At 44.4% G+C, this 17,096-nt stretch overlaps 1 protein-coding gene across 6 annotated transcripts in view; it reads right to left on the bottom strand.

The window, feature by feature from the left end:
* EPB41L1 (erythrocyte membrane protein band 4.1 like 1) overlaps window positions 1–12,031 on the bottom strand; it is a 190,735-nt gene extending 178,704 nt beyond the window's left edge. For 2 of the 6 annotated variants that reach the window (XM_033963139.1, XM_033963137.1), the window contains exon 1: window positions 11,621–12,027. The gene's annotated coding sequence lies outside the window, so the exon portion shown is untranslated. Of the gene's footprint in view, window positions 1–11,620 lie in introns of all 6 variants that reach the window. The other 4 variants (XM_033963141.1, XM_033963138.1, XM_033963136.1 and 1 more) reach the window with 3 other exon arrangements.
* Window positions 12,032–17,096: the final 5,065 nt, after the last annotated feature.

The following is a 17,096-nucleotide window of genomic DNA, read 5'->3' on the forward strand; positions in this document are numbered from 1 at the left end:
GCGAAAAACTTCGGGAACGCATTTACTTAGCAATAGAGAACGAATTCTACAGTAACAGATAACTAGGTGCCAAGCTGGTTAGAACCTTATAACAGATACAGGCGAATTTAAATTTAATGCGGGCCTCGACGGGTAACCAATGAAGTTCACGATAAAAAAAAAGAGGCGACGTGGTGATACTTTATCAGGCCAAAAGTTAAATGAACAGCGGCGTTCTGAGCAATGCGTATTATTAAACACTATTATTTCCATGTATTTATGTGAATGAATCGAGGATGTTCGTAGTGGAGGATATAGGACAGCTTATGAGTGTATGTTGTTTTGTAAACTGCCTAGACTTTAGGTGGTACATACATTTTTAAATAAGTAGACCAGTCCTGAGAAGGTACCAGATGATATTCACCCCCTAACCAGTTTCTGTGTGGGCTGGCAAGGGGAAGCAGTGATGAAAAATCTCAACTCTGCTCCTTTTGAGCTGTCCTAGCACCCAATTCCCGACAAGGGTACCCATGAGCTATTGGTCTTGCACAGATCCGACAGTCAATCCAGCCAGATGCAAATGAGAGACCTGTCATCGCTCCATTTCTCAATGGAGAACAAAGGACAAAGTACAGAGACCATTTTGACATCAGTCCTCAGTGACATAGGGGAAACCCTGGACGAGGGCCAGTTAGTACCAACCGTTTCTCTGGACCTAAGGGCAACTTTTGATCTTGTAGGTCACAATTTATTATTACAAAGACTGCAGCCTATCGGAGTTAATGGAGCAGCCTGAGCATGGCTTAGATCCTATTTGACAGGTAGAAGAACCTTCAAGATACATCAAGGGACAGATATCTCACAAGAGAAACAAGTGATTTGTGGAGGCCCTCAGGGCTGTGCTTTGTCTCCTTTATTATTTAGCATCTTCTTAAATCCCCTTATAGTACTGATCCAGGAACCTGGTCTAAATTTCTATTATTATGCAGATGATAGTTTGCTAACGGTCCAACAGGATTAAGATATCAAAATGAACAGAAACCCATAAATTAGTTTTGAATGCATCCAAACCTATATCTTGTTGGTTACATAGAAACATAGAAAAAGACGGCAGAAAAGGGACATAGCCCACCCCCCCTGCCCACTCTAGGGTCCCCCCCTGCCGGCTTTACCCTCTTAGAGATCCCACATGTACATCCCATTTACTTTTGAAATCTAGCACGCTGCTGGCCTCAATCACTTGTAGTGGAAGTTCATTTTTTTTCAGATATATTAGTGAAAGGAGGAAGATAAAAAATGGAATTGCTAGGCTAAAAGATGCTGGGAACAAATATGTGGAGAGTGATGAGGAGAAAGCAAATGTGCTAAACAAATACTTCTGTTCTGTGTTCACAGAAGAAAATCCTGGAGAAGGACCGAGATTGTCCGGCAAAGTTACACGAGAAAATGGAGTAGATTCTGCACCGTTCACAAACCTCAGGCATTCGGCTACTGGGAACTCCCAAGAAACTGGCACCTTGGGCAGTACCAGTTGGACTTTACAGTCTATGGCCCAGAAATATCAAAGAAAAGGGACAAGTTAATTTCATCATGTATTTTTAATGAGTATAACTAATGGGCAGACTGGATGGACCGTTCAGGTCTTTATCTGCCGTCATTTACTATGTTACCTGGCAGAAACCCAAAGAGTAGCAACATTCCAGAGCTGAGATTGTGATGTCATAATGCCTCATTCCACCAATGCCTAAGAGCCAACCTCAGCAGTGATGTCACAATGCCTCATTCCACCAATGCCTAAGAGCCAACCTCAGCAGTGATGTCACAATGGCTTGATTAGATGGAACCTAAGACAATACCAGGTGGACTTTACAGTCTATGGCCCAGAAATATCAAAGAAAAGGGACAAGTTAATTTCATCATGTATTTTTAATGAGTATAACTAATGGGCAGACTGGATGGACCGTTCAGGTCTTTATCTGCCGTCATTTACTATGTTACCTGGCAGAAACCCAAAGAGTAGCAACATTCCAGAGCTGAGATTGTGATGTCATAATGCCTCATTCCACCAATGCCTAAGAGCCAACCTCAGCAGTGATGTCACAATGCCTCATTCCACCAATGCCTAAGAGCCAACCTCAGCAGTGATGTCACAATGGCTTGATTAGATGGAACCTAAGACAATACCAGGTGGACTTTACAGTCTATGGCCCAGAAATATCAAAGAAAAGGGACAAGTTAATTTCATCATGTATTTTTAATGAGTATAACTAATGGGCAGACTGGATGGACCGTTCAGGTCTTTATCTGCCGTCATTTACTATGTTACCTGGCAGAAACCCAAAGAGTAGCAACATTCCAGAGCTGAGATTGTGATGTCACAATGCCTCATTCCACCAATGCCTAAGAGCCAACCTCAGCAGTGATGTCACAATGCCTCATTCCACCAATGCCTAAGAGCCAACCTCAGCAGTGATGTCACAATGGCTTGATTAGATGGAACCTAAGACAATACCAGGTGGACTTTACAGTCTATGGCCCAGAAATATCAAAGAAAAGGGACAAGTTAATTTCATCATGTATTTTTAATGAGTATAACTAATGGGCAGACTGGATGGACCGTTCAGGTCTTTATCTGCCGTCATTTACTATGTTACCTGGCAGAAACCCAAAGAGTAGCAACATTCCAGAGCTGAGATTGTGATGTCATAATGCCTCATTCCACCAATGCCTAAGAGCCAACCTCAGCAGTGATGTCACAATGCCTCATTCCACCAATGCCTAAGAGCCAACCTCAGCAGTGATGTCACAATGGCTTGATTAGATGGAACCTAAGACAATACCAGGTGGACTTTACAGTCTATGGCCCAGAAATATCAAAGAAAAGGGACAAGTTAATTTCATCATGTATTTTTAATGAGTATAACTAATGGGCAGACTGGATGGACCGTTCAGGTCTTTATCTGCCGTCATTTACTATGTTACCTGGCAGAAACCCAAAGAGTAGCAACATTCCAGAGCTGAGATTGTGATGTCATAATGCCTCATTCCACCAATGCCTAAGAGCCAACCTCAGCAGTGATGTCACAATGCCTCATTCCACCAATGCCTAAGAGCCAACCTCAGCAGTGATGTCACAATGGCTTGATTAGATGGAACCTAAGACAATACCAGGTGGACTTTACAGTCTATGGCCCAGAAATATCAAAGAAAAGGGACAAGTTAATTTCATCATGTATTTTTAATGAGTATAACTAATGGGCAGACTGGATGGACCGTTCAGGTCTTTATCTGCCATCATTTACTATGTTACTATGTGAATTCAATCATGTTACACCTTTGTATATAAAGTATCATTGGCTTTTTATTCCCTTCAGAAGTAACGTTAAATCAACTTTGTTTAGTTCACAAGGCTATTTGGAATCAGGAACCAGCTTATCTGAGCAGTTGGAAGATTCTATATTTACCTTCCAGAGGTCTAAGATCCCTTCCAGATTTTCCAATTAGCACTGCCTCATTTCAGAATGGCCCATTGGGCCATCAACCGAGAAAAAGCATTTTTCTGGCTGGTTGTAACTCTCTGGAATAATCTCCCCAAAGAAATTAGGTCAGAAACGAGCTATAAAAAAGTTCAAAATTTTGTGGAAAACACATTTTAAGCAGGCCTTAAGAGCGGTGTGCCGCAAACTTTTTGAAAGCCGGACCGCACTGAACTCTGGGCCGCGGCTGGAGAGCCTCCAGACATGCACGGAGGTCGATGCAATGACACCGTACGCATGCGCAGCGGCCCTCCAACCGTGGCCCTGCGCTTGCTAGCCCTGGAAGGAGAGGCGCCTCTCGTGGTGAATCTTGAATCGCGGCGCGGCACAGTTTGCAATACACTGCCTTAGAGGATTCCACGTGATTTTCCATAAATGTGGTTAATTATGACTTAGGTATGCCAATTTTCTCCTAGGTTGAATGTGTCTATGGGTGTCTGTTTTTATGTAATTCTTTTAAGAATGTGTGGGTTAGGCTTTCCGGTTTAATTATTGGAGTTCTTTTCTAGTAAATATATGTTTATATTGTAAACCGCCCTGATCCAATGAGGCTGGGCGGTATATCTAGCTTTTGAAATAAACGTAAACATAAGCATAGTTTCGGTCCTCCACGGTCCTTCTAGGGGTCTCTCAGAAAGGCTACTTTGGGAATGTAGGAGCTGAGATTTTGAGTTGCCCTCTGCAAAAAAAATTAATTGTCCGAAAATTTCTCTGTTTGTCCTTAGTTACCGCATGCCTTTCTCTGGGAAAACCTCAGTACAGAAGACACATTTCCACTATCAGAGAGAAAGACAACCAAAGAAAAAATCCCTCTAGCAATTCCATTCACATATACTCAGTGTCTCAAGGGTGACTTTGACAGTTCTTAAAGGCGCATAAACCCATTATTCTCATTTAGAAAATGTTTCATGCAGCTGATTCCAGTGGCAGGTTTAGGTCAAGTTAAGATCCCGTACACGAAGAGAGAGCGCACATTTTTTTTTGGAATGAGGCTCACAAACAAAAACAGGGGAAGCGAAAGCATTCATCGGTTCGGTTCATGTGGTATACCGCAAATATAAAAACAAATTTAAAATCTAAGCTGTTTACAATAAAAGATTAAGGACAAACCCCATAAAATATGACAGAACAATAAACGAGGCAAGACATAACTGAAACTGGAACGCATTGCCAGAGGTTGTGGTAAGAGCGGATAGCGTAGCTGGTTTTAAGAAAGGTTTGGACAAGTTCCTGGAGGAAAAGTCCATAGGCTGTTATTGAGAAAGACATGGGGGAAGCCACTGCTTGCCCTGGATCGGTAGCATGAAATGTTGCTACTTTTTGGGATTCTAGAATCTTGTTACTCTCTGAGATTCCGGAATCTTGCTATTCTTTGAGATTCTGTATGGAATGTTGCTGCTCCTTGGGTTTTGGCCAGGTACTAGTGACATGGATTGGCCACCGTGAGAACGGGCTACTGGGCTTGATGGACCATTGGTCTCACCCAGTAAGGCTGTTCTTATGTTCACATGGAAAAGCCAAGAAGGACAGATTATAATAATTTCAAGGCTCTTGGGGAAAGGGAAAAAAAACATTTGGCCCAGATTCTAAAAATGGCATTGTTACTGGTGCATAAGTTAATTGTTTTAATTAGCTATTAACGGTGGCAATTGCCCGTGCCGTTAAAAACCAATTACAGACAAATTAAAAGAAAAAAAAAAAAGTAGACCCCACAAGGTGCCTACAAAACACGTCACCAGAATCACGTCTACGTAGACACCTGGCGGCGCCGAACGTCATGAGAGGTGTGTTTTGGGGGCAAGGCTGACATTCGGCGCCACCGTGCGCAACTCTACGTCAAAGGCAGGCGCTGAAATCAACAGTTTCCCATCACAAATCCTAAAAAGCCTGACTGAAAAGATTTTAAGAACCCAGAAATCTGTTGAACTGAGTCGGGGAAAGCATTCCATAAGTGTGGGTATACTACGCCAAACACACTGCAACTAGATTAATTTATTATATAGCATTCTAGCTGAAAGAACTTATCCCTTCCTTGACGAACGCGTAGCGCAGGTTTTAGCAGTGGCGGTAACTTCTCCGACGCTCACCGAATTCCTACGAGCACTGGAGCAGTTCCCGGCGTTCAAACCTGCGCTACGCGTTCGTAAAGGAGGGGGGTAGTGGCGAGTATCTCCGCCTATCACGCGGGAGACTGGGGTTCGATTCCCCGACGGGGAGCCAGAAATTTGTTACAGGAGTATATTCTTAGCAATAAACAGCATATTAAATAAGAAGATCTCAGCATATACCAGGGGTGTCAAAGTCCCTCTTCGAGGGCCGCAACCCAGTCGGGTTTTCAGGATTTCCCCAATGAATATGCATGCGATCTATTTGCATGCATTGCTTTCATTGTATGCTAATAGATCTCATGCATATTCATTGGATAACTCAATTTCTTAAAACCAGCTATTTAAATATTTAATAGCTGGTTTTAAGAAATTGAGTTATCCAATGAATATGCATGAGATCTATTAGCATACAATGAAAGCAACGCATGCAAATAAATCGCATGCATATTTAATAGCTGGTTTTAAGAATTTGAGTTATCCAATAGGCAGCTATTTAATTAACGGAAAAAAACCCAAGCTTAGGCTTTATGCATATTCATTGGGGAAATCCTGAAAACCCGCCTGGATTGCGGCCCTCGAGGAGGGGCTTTGACACCCCTGCCATATACGGTAATCAAATAAGCACATAGGAGGGAGATTTACGACATGACAGAGTGCCGGCATGTATCAGTGTAGAAAATGTCTCTGAAAGCCCAGGCTGCATTCTCCACATAGCGTGACATGGTAGAACAAAGTAAAGCTAAGGAGGCTCAAATGGCCAACAAACTGCTCCAGCAGACTACAGAATCGTTGACGTTCCAGCAACACCTCCTCAACACATGTCTAGGTCCACAGCATAAGAAATAAGCAACATTCACAAGTTGTGATTTGAAATATGTCCTGCGGCCAAGTCCGTGGCCCCTGCTGGCATTTGGAAACCTGACTAGTACCTCACAGCCTCGGAGTCACGACCATCAGAAGGTGTCCCGCGATTGTCTTTTACTGATGTTCCATTTCATACACACCAGCTCTGTGAGTTACTTGAACATCTTCAATATTGAAAAGGGGGGGGGGTCCAACTCTTACCCTCCCGATCCTCCCCCTTCAATATCCAGCCTCCTGCCACCACCAATCGGAACCAGCAGGGGGAGGAAGAGAGCAAAGGTTGCATCTCCTTCATCTCTCCAGCCGGCGGGTGGCCTGTCTTTCTTTTAAATGCAGCTCTACAGGTTCTCTGGTGCAAGAGGAAGAGAACACGGCCTAAGGCGCCACGTTCGCCACCACCTCCTGCAAACTCCAGTTGGCAGCAGCAGATTGGCTGGAGAGGTGGGTGAGAAGCGTTTTTGTCCGAGGAATGCGAGAGTAAATGATTTAATGCAGAAAAATCCACAGTAAAACCACTATGCTTAAGAACAGCATGCTTGACATGCAAATGTATGCAAATCAGCAGAAAAAGACGTGCTAAATTTTTTGACATAGGCTTTTCTTTCCCCCTTAGCACTGAGACTTTACTAAAGCTCTTGAACTGTAGCATAGGAGTCAAGAAGTCACCTGAGGTGATGTGCAGCAGTTTACCTTGTACATAATCTTGCGTTAAAAAAAAAATGTTCCTGCTGGCCCTGGTGGGACCCTCCCTCTGCACAGCCCAGAAACCAGTGGTTCCCAAACCTGTCCTGGGGGACCCCCAGCCAGTCAGGTTTTCCAGATATCCCTAATGAATATGCATGAGAGAGATTTGCATATAATGGAAGTGACAGGTATGCAAATCTCTCTCATGCATATTCATTAGGGATATCTGGAAAACCTGGCTGGCGGTCCCCCAGGACAGGTTTGGGAACCACTGCCAGAAACAACCGCAGTTGCACAAGTGAGCCTCCAAAGCCACCACCCCCCCTCCACCTTCCCTTTGACACAATCTCAGGTGGCTCAAGTGAACCCTGAACCCCACCCCGCCTTAAATTGAGAGGCAGGAGCAATGCCCCACTTGCTTCGGCCTCTGACACTGCCTTCTTGAAAACAGCGGTGCTTTCTCCTGTGCACTTCTTACTTATTTGCACAAATACCAAGTGACCCAGTTCCTACCCAGCTCCAGGCTGGACACTTTTGGGCCAGCGTGGGAATTGTAGTATCAGATAATAAAAAAGGAAGAGGGAGAGAGAGAAAAGTTTTTTAAAAGTCCTTTAGTCACAGGCGTGGACTGTTGCCAAGGATTTGTATTCTTTTCATTTTCACTTGTTGTACACCACACTGATGTTGTAACGCAGTGGTTCCCAACCCTGTCCTGGAGGAACACCAGGCCAATTGGGTTTTCAGGCTAGCCCTAATGAATATGCATGAAGCAAATTTGCATGCCTATCACTTCCATCATATGCAAATCTCTCTCATGCATATTCATTAGGGCTAGCCTGAAAACCCGATTGGCCTGGTGTTCCTCCAGGACAGGGTTGGGAATCACTGTTGTAACGAACAGCTATATACAGTATACAGTAAATACTAATAAACATTAACAATATACCATCAACCAAATCTGCAGGTGAGAACATAGGATATAGTAGACATTTAAAGAGTGCATTGTGTCCCCTGGTACAAGGGTATTGAACTCCCTAAACCAGGGGTAGGCAATCCCAGTCCTCGAGAGCCAGAGCCAGGTCAGGTTTTCAGGATATCCACAATAAATATGCATGAGATAGATTTGCATCTCAAGGAGGCAGTGCATGCAAATCCATCTCATGCATATTCATTGGGGAAATCCTGAATACCCGACTGGATTCCGGCCCTCAATGACCTGAGTTGCCCACCCTTGACCTAGACCAGTGGTTTCCAACCCTGACTTGGAGGACCACCAGTCCAATCGGGTTTTCAGGCTAGCCCTAATGAATATGCATGGAGCAGATTTACATGCCTGTCACGTCCATTATAAGCAAATCTCTCTCATGCATATTCATTAGGGCTAGCCTGAAAACCCGATTGGCCTGGTGGTCCTCCAGGACAGGGTTGGGAACCACTGTCGTAGACCAGGGGTAGGCAATCCCGGTCCTCGAGAGCCAGAGCCAAGTCAGGTTTTCAGGATATCCACAATAAATATGCACGAGATAGATTTGCATCTCAAGGAGGCAGTGCATGCAAATCCATCTCATACATATTCATGGTGGAGATCCTGAAAACAGTCAAAAGGTGAAAAAAGATTAACCAAAACTAATAAAATCCACACGAGGTTAATCTGTATGAAGATTAAGTCAATTAAATGAAGGAATCTCAGAATTGCCACTCCATGGATCATAGTAATATTATCCATAGAAGGATTTGTGGCGTGATCCAAAAACCTTCATATACTAAAAATGACTTAATTCGTCAATTTTTCAAAGTAATCACTTATTATTCAGACCTTATCATGAATTACTTTAATTATATCAATTTTTTTTCTTTTTTCTCTATCAAACTCTTTAGTCATGCGCCATTATTAGCGTCTCACATTATCGAACAAATTCCTCAAGTGTGCAAAAATAACACAATCTCTGTTTTTTAAAGTCAAGACCAACATTAATAGTTGTAGACAGAAAAAGCACTTATCTTTTGGCTTTAACTTGGTGTCATACGGCAGACCTTATCTACCGCTCTAGCCCCTGTCCTGGTTCCGGCTCTCGAGGACCGGAATTGCCTACCCCTGCCCTAGACAAACCAGCATCCTTGTGTGCCCCTAGCCCCCTCCCCGAGACTTCAATAACACTGTGCAACAGAGGTTTTGGGGCATGAAGTGTAGTGATTTGGGGGGTCGCTGAATTCAAAACTGGCCTTCGTTTTTCGGTATAACCCTCTGATTTTGGGCAAAAGAGCATTATAAAGCAAATATTCACATTTTCACTATATTTTCTAATGCTTGGAGTAAATGTTATAACAATCTCGGAAATATTAAAACAGTTTGCCTCAAAATAGATTTTTCCCCCCGATAATCTTGGTAGTGGTAGTGATGAGCACGGGGAAAGGTTTCACCAGGACATTGCTACGATGGAGAAACGATATCAGGGCAGATGGACATTAATTAGAGATGCTCCTAATCTCGTTTATAAACGCACTTCAACAGCAAAACGATTCTAGAAAATAATATTTATAGGAACTCTTAAATTGGCACGATGCGTTACATTATGACTTCTCATGCTATAAATATTTGCGACTTTCCTCAAAAACTATACATGAAAGGAGAAAACTGAAGCTAATTCTATAAAGTAAACCTCATTTTCTTCTTGCCCCAGAAAAAAAAAAAAGGTTAAGATTTGTTGCGCAGTGTAATTAAACCCCACAGCCAGAATCACCCCACTCCCAAAACAATTCTGTATAAATTCATAATTTCATGTCATGGCCAAAACTATGAACCTTTTATTGGGTGCATGGGCTATTTGAAAACTGTGCACCATTTCCTGCAGGTACCAATGTCAGTTTCTGTGGGCTGGTTCTCTTTGCCACCCCCACCCTAGGCAACCACTTTGTTTGCCTAACGGTTAAGCCAGCCCTGCTTTGGTGCACCCCAAACAGGATTGGAAGCGTGCCCGGCAGCAGCCAAACAAAATGGGGCTTTTGCTCTTCCAAACAGGTCGCTGGCATCCTTTGTAACACTGCCAGCTGAAGTTTCTGCACATTATGACTTTATGAGGCATTGCTTGAGCTGAATGAAAGAAATGCAATGGGCAGGTTCCTAATTGCTTCTAAGGGGCTCGAGTGCAATTGGCCACCAGCTCTCCAGGGCAAATCGTTTGCTTTTCTGCTCACTCTTTTGGCTCCCCAAGTGATCACTAATATATGTGTATTAAGTGGAATTTGTGATGGATGCAGAACAGTGCGTTGGGGGAGGGGGAGATGCTACTCGGGCTCCTTCCCTGAAGCTGCACCGGAATTTCGGATTGTGCATGCATCACCTCTCAGTGCCCTTAGGAACTAAAATGAGGCCACTTTTCAAAAAGAACTCAGCAAAAGTGACAGCTCTCTAGTTTGCTCAATATGGGGGGGGGGGGGTTCAAGCACCCACAGAAGTGGCGCCTACCATGCACAGACCACCCCCACCGCACCAGGATTTTGGAAGGGGCCAAGAGAAAGAGCTGGGGGAAGCTACAGCTCCGCCTCCTTCTACCTGCCCAGCTCCGCCCCCTTCTACCTGCCCAGCTCCGCCCACAGCTCACCTGCTGCTGCTCTCCGGCGCCCCCTATCGCCTGCTGCCGGCGGCAGAGGCGGTGGGTGTGCCCCGCCGTCTGGCGTGATCTGAGGAAAGAGGGAGAGTGCCATCCCCGTTTCTGGGGGGGGGAGATCCCCTCCCCAGCCCCAATTTTCGAGATCCCTGGGGCGCTGATTGACCCTCCCTCGAGTGAAACGAGCCTTAACCCTTTCCTCTACCAGGGGGGCTATTTTCTCTTTCCGGGAGGCGAAAGCTGCCCACGTGGGGCTCAGCTGTCATCCGATTTACCCCCTTCCAGGAGAACGAGGCGTCAACCCCCTGATTCCAGCCCAGCTTCCGGGCTCTTAGCAAACAAATGGAGCACAAATGCAGAAAACCTACCCCCCCCCCAATAAAAAGGGGGGGCAATCCAGCCCTCATTCTATCCAACGTCCTCAAGTTACTCTGTCAGATTTCTTTGCAAAGAACATAAGACAAGAAACGCAATGCACAAGACTTCCACAAGCTCCATTTCCCACCAGATCCTATGGATCTGACAAAAGATTAGCAGCGCCTATGGAGAGAGGCATGTATAGATATACAGTATAGAGAGATATAATAGCTTTCCATCTAACATGTGATTGTTAAGGAAAATAAAAATGGCTAACTCATGAAACCTCCTACCTCGGGGTTACATTTGCACTTTGCAGTGACAGAGCAAAAAAAACACAAAACAGCCCTGGACGCTGGTGAATTTCCAAAAGCATGGGAGGGGGAGGGGAGAGCCCTGCTAGATCCCCCCCAGACAGACAGACAGACAAACAAGGGCAGAGGCGTCGGCATTTGCACGACAGGAGTGGGCAAGGCGACCTTACCGATGGGCTATGAGGGATCCAGACTCAGACCGTCCAGCTGTCCAGAGCGAAGCTCATGGGGAGGGGGGGAACGATCAGTGGAGGGAGAGGACCAGGTTCCTGCAGCTTCCCCCTCCCCCCTCCCTTTTTTTTTTTCCAAATGAGCAGTTAAAAAAACCGATAAAAATAGTAAGATTAAAAAAAAATGCAACCTTTCCGGATGCAGGAATATATATATATATTAAAAAAAAGAATTGTGCTATAGCATTAAAAATAAATATAGGTTTCTTTCTCAAGTACAAAAATAAAATCAAAGCCAGCTGCAGCAAAGCAGAGAGACCGGGCAGATCTGAAAAACAAGGGAGCTGGGAAGGAGGGAGAAAGAGAGAGATTGCACGTCATGAGTTACTGAACCAGCCTCCTCTCTGGGGTGGGGGTGGGGGGGATCCTTATATTCTCTGTGAAATGAAAATACCTCCTTGATCTCCATCTAGCGCCCGTTCTGCAAACTGCAGCCTCTTTAAGCCAATGGCTTTGGACTTGATTCAGATTCTAGTCAAAAAGATATTCCTTAACTTGGGAAAATATTTGCATCTCACACACCCCGTTGCATATTTCAGAAACAAAGAAATAAAATCCCCCTGTACACTTGAAATCATATGATTCAGGGGGTTGGGAATGCTTTATGTATCCTTCAGAGGTGCATTACTTGGTTCTGGGTTCTCCAAACTGAATGAGGGTCCTTCATTTATAACAGGGGTAAGGAACTCCGGTCCTCGAGAGCCCTATTCCAGTCGGGTTTTCCCCAATGAATATGCATTGACAGCAGTGCATGCAAATAGATCTCATGCATATTCATTGGGGAAATTCTGAAAACCCAACTGGAATACGGCTCTCGAGGACTGGAGTTCCCTACCCCTGATTTATAAGATATACTTTCAGGTGTAGGGAACTCTGGTCCTCGAGAGCCCTATTCCAGTTGGATTTTCAGGATTTCCCCAATAAAAATGCATTGATAGCAGTGCATGCAAATAGATCTCATGCATATTCATTGGGGAAATCTTGAAAACCCGACTGGAATACAGCTCTAGAGGACCGGAGTTACCTACCCCTGTACTAGCTGATTACCCGGCGTTGCCCGGATATTTATTTATCCCAATCATCTGCCATTTTCGATGAGTTTTACATGTCACCCCCACGGTATTTTTTCCCAGATAGTAAGTCATATGTATACCAAGTTTGGTTGAAATCTCTCCATGCGTTCCAGAGTTATGCTGGAACATATACAGATTCATCCGATTTTTTATATATAGACTAGTGGTCTAATATTCGCAGCCCGCCAGGTACTATTTTGAGGCCCTCGGTATGTTTATCATAATCACAAAAGTAAAATTAAACAGTTTCTTGATCATATGTCTCTTTAGCTATAAATGACAATATTATTATTAAGACTCAGCCAAAAGGAAAGATTTATAAACTATAAAGAGTTTTACCTCATGCAAAATTGTCATTTCTTTAATAAGACATTAACTCTTTTTTTCTGAGGCCCTCCAAGTACCTCCAAATCCAAAATGTGGCCCTGCCAAGGGTTTGAATGTGAGACCACTGTGATAGAAGATTAAACCATCCAGCAGCAGCAGAGAATCCTTGCAGTGGCTGGTGGGGACAGTGGCTTAGTGAGGGGGGCAATCTGGGGGGGGCCACCCCTCCTCCTCTCCGCCCCCACGTCTTCCCATTCCTGCCCTCCATGTGCGCACCCCCTTCACTTCCCCCATATCTCTAGTTGAAGTTGTTCGCGGCGGTCAACAACGTGCTCTACGCGACCCCCCTCGGCTCTCCCGTTGACATCACTTCCGGGTGCCGCACGGGGTCATGAGGTGGTGGTCACTTCCGACGGGGTCATGAGAAGCATGTTGTTGACCACCCACCGCGGTCAACAGCTTCAACTAGAGGCACGGGGGAAGGTGGCACGCATGGCAGGCGGGAGCGGGGAAGGAGCAGGGATGGAGAGGAGGGCGGGGGAGGGGTGCCACCTCCCAGGGCTCCTCTCACCCTCGCTTCACCACTGGGTGGGGATCTCCAATACTCACCAGCTGAAGACAACCTGGCATTTCTGGGCAACCTAGTGGTTTGTGCAGCAGCCTGAGAACCTGGGGAACTGGGGTTGGTTGTACAACTCCAAAAAGGAACTGTAGACCATGTGTTTAAAAGACAATATATTTTTTTTAAAAATGATATGTAAAATAGCTGAGCCAAGCTTAAAATGGATTAAACCCAAAAGGTCCATAGTCTGTTATTGAGAAAGACATGGGGGAGCCACTACTTGCCCTGGATCGGTAGCATGGAATATTGCTACTCCTTGGTTTTTGGCCACCGTGAGAACGGGCTACTGGACCTGATGGACCATCGGGCTGACCCAGTAAGGCTCTTCTTATGTTCTTATGAAATAAAATACCCATGTGAATTAGCAACATATATTTGAAAATGCGTAAAAATATCATCATAATAAAAACCATTACGTAAAGCAGAGAAAACGAATAAGAATACGGGAGAAGCACTAGCACCGGAAAAGAATGAGTACCAGAACGCCAAAATTAGAATGTGATCAAAAGACTCTATACAAAAAGGGATTAAAAAGAAGATCTTTATTTCATTTCTTTATTTTTGCCACCTTTCATCCAGGGGACATGGATTATAGGGAGCGAAATGGGATGGAAGGGGGGGAAATGAAAAGATTTGGAAGGAGGGGGTGGGGGAGGGAGGAAGGGTGGGGGATAGGGGAGGGAGGGGGAAGGAAAGGGAAGAGTGGGGGGTGATAGGGGGGACTATGGTTTATGATATAAAATGTTTGGAGGAATGATAGAATTTTATAGAATATATGGATTAGAATTTTAACATTTGTGAAATAATTTGTAAAGCATTTTTTTATGTATACGATAAATGCATTTTTACTTTATTCCTTCAATAAAGATGTTTGAACATAAAAAGAAGAAAAAAATCAATACTTACCAAAAAAGCAATTGCAGAGAGTCCAGTGCTACTGCGACGCAGTGTGAGACTGTGAAGTGAGCCGGAGAACGCCGTCAGAACTTGTAAAAACGTCAAACGTAATGGCGTGCCTAATGGGGACGTGAGCCGATTGGGACAAAAAACTGTCTACCAGCGGGCCGGTTCAGTTTCCCCACCATTTCTTATGCTACTTCTGAACCCCACTTGTGCTAGTGGAAGAGGAGGAAGAAGCAGTCCCCTCCGCATCTGGATGCTCAGGTTTGGGCAGGGCTTATAATCATCTTCTCGATGCCATGTACACCCCCCTCCCCCCATCCTAGCATTGCCTAATATAAGAATAGCCTTACTGGGTCAGACCATCTACTGGTTTAGACGCAATCGGCATTGGAGGTGAGGTACTTGACTGGTTCCGAGAATTCCTTACGGCCCGCACCTATCAGGTACGCTTCAACGGCAACCTCTCTAAAACATGGAGAAACCCATCAGGCGTTCCACAGGGGTCCCCATTATCCCCTCTACTCTTCAACGTCTATATATCATCACTAGGCACGCAGCTGGCCCAGCGAGGTATAAAAGTATTCAGTTACGCGGATGACTTTACAATCATTATCCCGTTTATTACGTCACCCTCCGAAATCACCCCCACAGCAACAGAAGTGCTAAACCTGATGGAACAATGGACCACAGAATTCAAACTCAAGCTCAATTCAGATAAAACTAAGTTCTTTATAGCCTCGCCACACCCACATATCACGACTAAATCACTACGCATTAACAAACTCAACTACCCTATTCAACCAACAATGAAGGTTCTGGGGGTAATACTGGACCAAGGTCTAACTATGAAAGACCATGTAGACTCCCTAGTCAGAAAAGGATTTTTTACTCTCTGGAAACTTAGGTCCATTAGAGCATACTTCGACACCTCAGCATTCAGAATTCTGGTACAATCCCTAATACTAAGCCACCTTGATTATTGCAACATTACCCATCTGGCAATCTCTAGGAAGCAAATGCAGAGACTACAACTTATACAAAATGCAGCAGTCAGGTTGATCTTCGGGTTGAAGAAGTCCGATCACATAACCCCTTCCTACCGACTCCTGCACTGGCTGCCAATGGAGGCTCGCACAAAGTTCAAGCTAGGATGTCTCTGTTTTAAGGTATTATCAGGCCTAGCCCCTAAATATATAATAGACCTCTTCTCATTCCCAACTAACAGACATGAGAGAAGCACACACCTGAAATTCGTTTCCCCACCGGCTAGAGGATGCAGATATAAGAGACATCACCAACAACTTCTATCGTACCAAGCAGCCTTATGGGGCAAAGACCTAGGAAAACTAATCACACACTCAAACAACTATAGCGAATTTAGGAAACACCTAAAAACATACCTGTTCTTGAATTACATAGGTAACGAATAAGGTCAATAGCCCCCTTCGTAATTCCACCCACATCTGATCTTGCAAACTGTTAACCTCTAATCTCTAAACTATGAATGTTCCAATCAATTTATGAAACTTTTCTAACTCATTGTAAATAGCACGGAACTTCCCGGTCCGGCAGTATATAAACTGTTGTTATTATTAATGTTGTTAATATCAGATGGTCACTGTTATACTCTGTAATTCGCTGTCTGTACAGTTTCACCTCATTGTAAACCGCCTAGAAGTCGCAAGATTATTGGCGGTATATAAGAATAAAGTTATTATTATTATCTAGCCCAGTATCCCATCTTCACGGAAGCCAATCCAAGTCGCTAGTACCTGGCAAAAACCCAAATAGTAGCAGCATTCCATGCCACCGATCCAGGGCAAGCAGCGGCTTCTCCCATGTCTGTCTCAACACTAGACGCTGGACTTTTCCTCCAGGAACTTGTTCAAACCTTTTTATAAAACCAGCTTACATTAACCGCTCTTACCACATCCTCTGGCATTGCTTTCCAGAGCTTAACTATTCTCTGAGTGAAAAAAATATTTCCTCCTATTGGTTTAAACATTTTTACTCCTGTAACTTCATCGAGTGTCCCCTAGTTTTTGTAAATCCTGATGCAGTAAAAAAAATTGGTCCACTTGTACCTGTTCTACACCACTCAGGTTTTTATAGACTTCAATCCTATCTTCCCTTAGCCGTCTCTTTTCCGAGCTGAAGAGCCCTAACCGTTTTAGTCTTTCCTCATACGAGAGGAGCTCCATCCCCTTTACCATCTTGGTCGCTCTTCTTTGAACCTTTTCTAGTGCTGCTTTATCTTTTTTGAGATAAGGAGACCTATTTAAGGTGAGGGCGCACCAATGAGCGATACAGAGGCATTATAACATAGCATATCCTATCCCCAATCCCAGGGCAGAAACAGGATGCTGATACCTGTAAATCCTGGCGCTCTCTGCCTCTTTCACCCTCCAGACCCTAATTTGACCTGCTCTCTTTAGACTCCGCTTTGCCCCATTCTGTCCAGTGTTAAGGGTGGGGGGTACAAACAGGGCAA

This window comes from Geotrypetes seraphini, chromosome 11, assembly GCF_902459505.1.
Source record: "Geotrypetes seraphini chromosome 11, aGeoSer1.1, whole genome shotgun sequence".
Classification (NCBI taxonomy): domain Eukaryota; kingdom Metazoa; phylum Chordata; class Amphibia; order Gymnophiona; family Dermophiidae; genus Geotrypetes; species Geotrypetes seraphini.